At 34.1% G+C, this 9,047-nt stretch overlaps 1 non-coding gene across 1 annotated transcript; it reads left to right on the top strand.

Annotated features, from left to right (window-relative positions):
- The first annotated feature begins 594 nt into the window (after positions 1-594).
- On the top strand, positions 595-758 carry LOC135272185 (U1 spliceosomal RNA). The gene has a single exon (XR_010340274.1). It is a non-coding gene; the product is annotated as a U1 spliceosomal RNA (small nuclear RNA).
- Positions 759-9,047: the final 8,289 nt, after the last annotated feature.

Below are 9,047 nucleotides of genomic sequence, written 5' to 3'. Positions count from 1 at the left end.
TTTCTTTATTTCAAAAACAAATGGACTAACACAAGAGCTGTCTCTTGTCTGGTATCTGGGTCCAGGAAAATTAGAATAGGGAGATAGGGATGTGGAATGTAAGAGCCTTGTGAGAGCCCACTGAAGGAGGTGGTTAGGGCATATGGGCTTTAGATTGGTTGGTTTGCACTTGAAAGGCATGAAAGCCACACTTGCAGGTGAGTCCATAACTATCTCTAGAAATTACTGACCTTGGAAGGGGCCATCTTTCCCTGGCTAGAAAGGCTGAGATGGTCAAAACATCAAAAAATATAGAAAGTAAAAAACATAATACAATCACAAAAGATAAAGTAAAATACATTTTTATGATAGAATAAAAGAAGAAAAGAAAGAAGTAAGGGGGTAAGGGAAACTGAAGAGAGAGAATGAAAAAGGGGGCAAAGAGGTAAATGAAGAGAGGGTAAGAGAAAATAAAGGACAGAAGAAGAATGGAAAGACAAGGAAAAACTGTCTCCCTTGGACTAAGGTTGGCATGATTTTACCAACCAATGATTTTATCATTAGAATATGGCAGCATATTCTAATGATAATTTCATGGTTTTAAAAAGACTGCTTATATTTACCTGGCAGCGGAGATACCATGATCACAAATGTGGTTTTCCCAGGGCGAGGCTTATCCATTGCACTCCGGATGTGCTGACCCCTGCGATTTCCCCAAATGTGGGAAACTCGACTGCATAATTTATGGTAGTGGGGGACTGCGTTCTTGCTTTCCCCTGGCTTGAAAAAAAAAAAAAAATACTGCTTTAGTCTTAAATTGATTGTCTTCTCTAACGGTGAAGAAAAATAGGTAGGTAGATTTGAGATAACTGAATGACTACATATTTCATAAGAATAACTATATTGAGAACACTGAATGTATTATAACTTAAGCTTTTGCATAATTTCTTTTTGTAAATTGGGTTGCCTAAATGATTTCTTCCTTAAATGAATAATGGAGATTTCTAGTTGTTAGAAATTAAGAACTTGACAGGTGTTTGGGAGAGATGCTAGAATTCATTTTTGGATAAGATATCGAAAAATTAAAAAAAAAACATATATTTTGTTGCTGATTTACTTCTATTTATTTTTTCTTTCTTCTTTGGCTAAGACTGTATACATTGACTTAAATAAAGTGTCATTTATTTAAAATATTCGATATTTTTCAGGTTTTACCACTTTGCTTTTTAGGTTACCTTCGGCTTTGGCTCTTATTGAAACTATTGCTGCCACATGGAGAACTTTAACATATTTTCCCTCATTTATTCCTAATCTGAAATATCTAAATCTTTCCTAAGTGCTTGAGGCAATGCATGTACAATGAATCATATATGACAATAGAAATTGTACCTATAATCTCTTAGTAACCAGTCCAAGAAGTCAAACCACAGTCTGCAGCATTCAGCACCGAACAGGCAGAACTTAGTCAATGATTGTCAGCTGCCATAATGTTTGTTTCTCAGGACCAGAAAAAGCCTTGTATGTTCCCCAAACCAATCACATGTCCTGCTTCTAGGTAGCCTGCATCCAACTTCCCACTGCCAACAACCCCCAGGGCACAGCTTAAGTCTTTTCTTTTTTGTTCACCATAAAACTTTCCTACTCCTCTCCCTGATTTTGAGTCACTGCCAAAGGTAAATGGTGGTATCTGACTTCCTTGGATAGCAAACTCTGAATAAATTGCATCTGCTAGTTTTCATTTAGATGGTCTTCATTTGGCTCCATATGATTTTTTTTCTTCTTTCCCTGAGAATGGTTTCTTTTCCTGAGCTTGTTTTCTTTTCCTTTCCTGGTCTTTCTAACATTTGTGATACTTGTGATAAGATGAGGTATTTGTCTTTTTTTTTTCCATACTGGCAGTTTCCCCCCACAATTGGGATGATATAATACCAGGCAGAGAGGGGCATAATTAAAAATATAATCTGTGGTAGTTGAATTTGATTGAAAGGCTCCCAGACTTCTAAAATATTATTTAACTTCTGACATACCCTTCCTAATTTATTCAATGATAAAACCAGAAACCCCAACTTTCTCTCAATATCAAACATGTTTTCAGAACCTTTTGGGGGCGGTAGAGACAATATGGGATTATATATCAAAAATCATGAATTCAAATTACTTTCTCCACTTACAGATATATTTAATCTCAATTTATTTAACTGCTCTGAATTCCAGCATTTTAATTTGTTAATAAAACTAATACTGCCCATTTGATATAGGTCAAGTTGTTAAAATGCATATTGTTTGTAAACATTTAAATGATTCACAAATATCTCTCCACTTTTATAATTTTTGAAAAATTTTAAATGGGTGGAATATACGTAACATAAAACTTACCGTATTAATCATTTTTAAAGTGCAGCATTTAGTAGTGTATAATACATTCATATTGTTGAACAACCAATCCTAGCAACTCTTCTTATTTGCCAAACTATAACCATATACCCACTAAACAACAACTCATGTCCTCTCTAAGAATATTTGTAAATTAACATATTACAGAATATTTAAGTTCAAAAGGTGTTATTTTGACTGAGGTTCAGGTTTCACCATGTAGGAAGAGGAAGATTTTGATCGAAACTGAACAACTTTACAATGGTCCCTATAGTGACCCAATTCTGGCTTCATGTTACCATTTATTCATTTTGACTCTCCATATCTATTCTTGTATTATTTCTTTTCAGCCAAAATGATAATTCCAAAACCAAAATAAGAACATATGTCTCCCAGTTAAAATCCTTTGGTGGTTTCCTGGTATTCTGTAAATAAAACCAGAATCTTAAATATGCCTGATTAGATCTTACAAGCTCTAGTTCCAGCTTATTTCTTCAGCATCATTTTACAATGTTCTCCCACATAGGCTTATTCAACCTCATTCATCATCTGGTTCCTGGATAGGGGTCATGCTCTCTTCATGGGTCTTCCTTTTGCATATATACATGCTGTGAAGCTTTTTGCCAGTTCCTTCACTTAGAGTCATTTCCAGAATGCGTGAGAGAAGGGTTAGAGCATTCCATGCAGTCAAATCAAGATCATCTTGTAACAGTAAAACTCCATTATTTCATATTACATTACCAGCTGTGTCCAGAAAAGCTAATAAAACTTTCATGGAATGAGGTGTTAATGGCAGAAAGAGAGACGATACAACTTGTTGCAATGTTTATAACTACCAAATGACGACAGGAATCAGGTCAACACCTATAATATGAAATGACTTTATACTTCAGCCAAGACCAAAAACTCAAACTCTGTTAGTATTGGAGTGGGCTGCAAGTCAGTAGTACTGTTCTAAAATTATAGTGATATAGGTGGTCCACTGCAGAAACCTTTGCTGTGTGCAACAGAACAGTGAGCAAGTGGTCTAACCCTCTCTCTCATTTAGAGATTTCCCTCTTTCATGTTATAAAGTATCCTGAAGCCAAGGTTTTTGAGTGGTGGTTAATGTCATTTACTTTTTAATTTCTTTTTCATAACTGAAAGCAAATTTTCTTTTTTATAAGGTGATAGTGCATCAAAGCAAACCAAACCCCGAAATACTGAATTATTTCAGAAAATATAACACCCACAGGCCAACTTTGAGGTTTACTGTTAATGCAACCCATGACGTGTAAGACCTTAAGTTCCTTTGAATAGTAAAAGAGAGATAGTGGGAGGAGCTACTAGTACTAAGCAAATGGAAAATTATTTCTTTATAATCTGGAAAACGGCTGAAGCTCAGCAACATTCTGAAAATAGATTGGAATATGTGAAAATCTGGTCATTGTTGTCAACTATTTTCATGTTCCTTACTGTGCTTTTCTTATAGACAAGGTATCTACCCTGAAGATATTATGTGCTACTTGTCAGAATAATCTAAAGTCATGGAGATACAGAGGCAGACAGAGAAGACAGTCAAAAATATTTTCTTCAGGCAACTAGCTATAATTTTGTGATTTATATTAGCAGACTAGGTTGCCAGTTACCATGGTGGTTAAACCACATCCAAAAAAGTGACAAATTCCTAGAAATTAAAATAAAATTATTTCTAATTAAATATAAAATATATAAAATTGGTAGACTTTCAAGGTCTTTAAAGCTCTAATTTATGTATTAAATCATAGTAATTAATTACTGGCTTTGAAATACTTAAGAAAATAATTAGAGGTAATTTTTATTTGGTAAGTTATGATTCCAACCTAATAACTGAAAAAATAAATACTAAATTGGGTAGGGGATGATAATGGTGCAATAGTTATGATTTATTTTTATTTTATTTAAAATGTTTTTAACTGTAGTCAGAGCTGCCAGAGGGATTTATTTAATCAATTTGTTTTAAAGTAACTTCTTTTTTGTAAAGTACATACTCACTTTTAAAGAATAAGCTCACCGTAGTGTGATTTTCTATAGTTTGTTGAAAGGTTAGTAATTTTAAGGCCTTTGACTTAAAAATTTGCCATTAAAGACTATGGTTTGGAGAGAATTTCTGGTTCAAGGTCAAGTCCATGCTACTCAATATGGTAGGAGAATTGCTTCCAGAAGCTCCTGCTCATCTCTCCACCGTTTACCATGCTTTTCCCATCTCCTTTCTCACATTATACTCCAGAAATAATGAACTGTTTCTGCCCATAACTTAGGCTTTTTAAGTCCAAATTTATTTTTCTACTCCTACCTCAGTTTGGGTTTCTCTGTGCTTACTACTATCTGATCATTCATTGAAATAAATTGAGATATAAACTGTATCAGAAAGTAAGTGAAAAAACTTGTAAAATACGAGAACATTTTGTAACTTCTCACAATAACAAGAATGTGGAGTAAAATCAAAACAAAATGAATAAATTTATGCTTCGTATATTGCACACACAAAAAAAATTCTCTGTGATCTCTTTTCTAGTTTGTAAAATGGGCAGTGTAGTGGGGAAAAGACTTCTCTTGAACCATTTCAGTTTATGTGACTCAGCCTGAGGTTTAACTTGATGAAAGATTAACAGGAGAAATGTGTACAAATTTTGATGTTAGTATGTTTACCTGTACGTGAAGGCCTTCATACATAAGAAATAAAGATCCAAATGAAGTGATAGGCCTGAGAGCATATATACTATTGTAACAAATAGCAATATATTGTGGATATGTGTCAAGATGAAGGTTTGGGCCAGCATAGTAAACTGTGGGAAAGTGGCTAGGAAATACATGAGAGATAGAAGATACAGGTTATTTTGTGTAGGTTTGTTTGTACTGATTTATCTCAGCATTGACGTCTCATATCGGGGATGAAGAATGTGTTCTACTTCCTGGTACAGGGAGGGTACCTTTCTCATCGGAAATTTTATGCCTGCATTTAGGTGGAAAAAGGAGATCAGAGGGTTCTTCCTGTATCTACTTTTTCTCAAAAGCCTTGAGCTCAAAATAACCAATATGTCATAGTAGCATATTTTAAGGTGGCATGTTCTGATCCTCTTCAGCATAATGCCACTGAACCTGAAGGCCTTTTTAAATGTTAAATGAGATAATAAATATGAATGAAGTTCATTGTTTAGTATATAATAAAATTTGGAGTTACTTTGGATTCATAATATTATATTTTTGAGTCTACATCTTACCCACCAGCAAGTCAAACTGATTTGGCTTTCACAGTATAAACATTTCTCAACACCTTCACCAATATAACTATAGCGGAATTAACAACAAATGCAAGTGCCTTATAACTACACTCTTGCCCTCTACATCACTCCCTGGTGATCTTTAAAAAAAGTGCCAGGCATGGCTCATGATAGTAATGCCACCACTTTGAAAGGCCAAGGTAAGAAGATTGCTTTAGGCCAGGTGTTGAGGCTGCAGTGAGCTATTAGGTTGATGAAAAAGTAGTTGTGGTTTTTGCTATTACTTTCTATGACAAAAGCCACAATTACTTCTGCACCAACCTAATACGATTGCACCCCTGAACTCCAACCTGGGTGACAGATACCAATAAAAGTTGGTTTACATCATTACACTTTTTAAAGACCTACAATTACTTCTTTTCACTGTTGGAATAAAATGCAAAATTTATGTTATACTTGTAAGAATTACATTATTTGGTCCTTGGCTTACTAGCTAATCTCAATAAACAAACAATGTCAAAAAAAAGCCCCCTAAACCACAAAACAACAAAAGCAACAACAAAACACTACCCGCCTTAGAACTTTTTAATTGTAAACTCTAAATGTAATATTCTATGCAGATATCCTGGTGGCTTATTCCTTATTTCCATCAGGCTTTTCTACAAATGTTTCACCCTCAGAGTTATTTGATTATCTACATCAAAAGTGTATGCCCTCTCATTTTTAATTTTATTTTTATGATTTATTTTCTACATGACACAATGCTATTTACCATTATATTATCTATTTATTTATCTAGCTATCAGTCTATTTATTTATTTATAGGTTTTTGTTCTCCTTCCAGAATCTAGGCTCTAGGAAGGATTCTAAGTTTGTTTTTTATTATCAGCATCTAGCTTATAGAAAGTGCTCAGTAATTACTTATTGAGTTAATGAAAAAACACATTAGTTGATGATTAAAATAAAACTAACTGGTAGATAGTATTACAATGAAAAAGCCATATATCTTACTTTTAGACTCATTTAAATATTACTACATTACTGTAAGGTGGGCATTTTTTATGTTTCTGAGTCTATACATAAAATCTGAGAAAAGAAAGACTAAACTTACTTACTCAATAGTCTAATTATTAAGGCACTTTTTAACTCCTTATTTTTTGCCTCTAGAATATTCTATTTTCTTATAAGGGATACCACATTTATGGAGAGAAATGAACATAGAATATAAAGTAGTTAGTGGTTTTTAGGTCAAACATCATGTTAGAGTCATCGGGGAGCTTAAAAAACATCACTGAACCTCAGGCACCATTTCAGGATAATTGAGTCAATATATATGAGAGTATGGACTGGGCGTTTGTATGGTGCTTATTTTGATGCCATAAGTTTGCTAAATCTGTTTTTACTTATAATGCAAATTCTGTAGTCTATCCTTATCTTTCTCCTTTATCTTTATATCCCTGAAAAAATTTGGAGCAAATATTAATTAAGTTAAATTAGGTAAAAGTAAATTTTGATACCAAAAATATGTGGTTCACATAACATATTAACAAAGGTAAAATTAACAGAGATTTCCAGAATTGGCTTAAATATAGTGAGAAAATAGCATGTTCATGCATTGCTTAATGAGAGGCCAACCTGAAAATATGCGTGAAAAGCCTTAAAATGTGAGTACATTTCAGCCTACCATTAAATCCCTAGAAGTTAGTCCTATAACAATTCTCACAGAAATGTGCAAAATATGCATATGAAGATGTTTGTTTTAACATTTTTTAGGATAGGTAAAGTCAAAATAAACAAACTTGGTAAAGAACAGGACATTGGGAGAGACGAAAAAATAGGATGAAAAACTCTCATCACTTTTGATCTCTGACAACACACACGCATACACACATTCCCACACACTCCACCACCACTCTTAGACACATAAAATACTATTTCAGAAGGTAGTTCAAATATTCCAGTTATGATTTGCCATCCTGAGTGGACAAGTGACATCACAGCAGAGCTGTTCTGTGCTAAGGCACCATATTTAACAGTTTCAGTTTGCTTATGTTGGCATCACAACCCTGGCCTATGAATAGCTCTGATGAAAGCAGTATTATGAACATTTCTGAATCCCAAGCCAGAGAGTTAGTTTAGTTCCAATTTCCTACCTTGTATGGCTGGGATAAAAAAAGAGAATTCCAAGTAGAAAGCCAAAAAGTATTTAAAAATTTAAAAAATAACGACAGATATTGTGATCTCTATTTAGGGTATGAAGTTATAGCCTAGAGCTCTTTCTGAGATTTAGCTGCAGAGCAACGTTTTGTTTGGTTATGTGGTCACAGGTAGGCTGGTAAATGGAGCTTTACATTGACAGTGAGTATTTAAACTAAAGGTCAAGAAGTTGAAGGGAAATATTATCTAGGTTGTACTAAAGATATATATTTTTTTGCAACAGGCCAAGGAAGCCAGGCAGGAGCAGAAGGATGAGATATGCTGAAAGAAGGATACCCAGAGCAAGAAAAGAAACACTAAAAAGTTGTTATTTTAAATATAACATGTACATTTAACAGAGTTGGGGAAAACATTGCTAGTATATGCACAGCAAATAAATAAGAAATATGACAAAGTGGACAAGAAAGTCAGTATTTCCATAGTCAAAGAATGTAAATATTAACTAACAATTTATGATAATTTTCATATAGTTATATAGACATTTATATGTATATATGTGTGTGTGTGTTTGTGTGTGTGTATGTGTATATATATATATATATATAGAGAGAGAGAGAGAGAGAGAGAGACATTTTACATATAAAATGTAGAGGGAGGGCTGAGGAGAAAGTGTTTGCAAGAGAACTAAAGGACCATCTCTCATAAAGGAAATGAATGAAGTTCTAAAATTGAGCAATCCCTACATCAGCATATTGTTTAAATCAATGGTCCCCAGCCTTTTTGGCAGCAGGGACTGGTTTAATAGAGGACAATTTTTCCATGCCAGGGTTGTTGAGGGTGGTAATTGAAGGAAATGGTTTCAGGTTGAAGCTGTTCTACCTCAGACCCTCAGACATTAATTAGATTCTCATTAGGATTGCACAACCAATATCCCTTGCATGCACAATTCACAATAGGGTTTGAGCTCCTATGAGAATCTTATGCTTCCACTGATCTGACAGAAGGTGGAAATGCTCACTTGCCACTCACCTCCTGTTGTGTGGCCCAGTTCCTAACAGACCACAGACTGGTACTGGTCCATCCATGGCCTGGGGGTTGGTGAGTTCTGGTTTATATCATGTAGTTAAATATCAGGCAATAGAAACAGCTAAAAGAATTGAAATGAATATTGAATTGAGTTGGGCTCAGACACTATGGATTTCGAAATATTATTTTCTCACTATAAGATCATTAGGTCAAACTGATTTATAAAAAATACATGCTGTATTACTTTAATAAAAAGTAAAAGATAATTTA

Source organism: Aotus nancymaae, unplaced genomic scaffold (genome assembly GCF_030222135.1).
Source record: "Aotus nancymaae isolate 86718 unplaced genomic scaffold, 86718_ANA_hifiasm-v0.15.2.pri h1tg000006l, whole genome shotgun sequence".
Classification (NCBI taxonomy): Eukaryota; Metazoa; Chordata; class Mammalia; order Primates; family Aotidae; genus Aotus; species Aotus nancymaae.
This window is presented reverse-complemented; position numbering and strand designations above follow the sequence as displayed.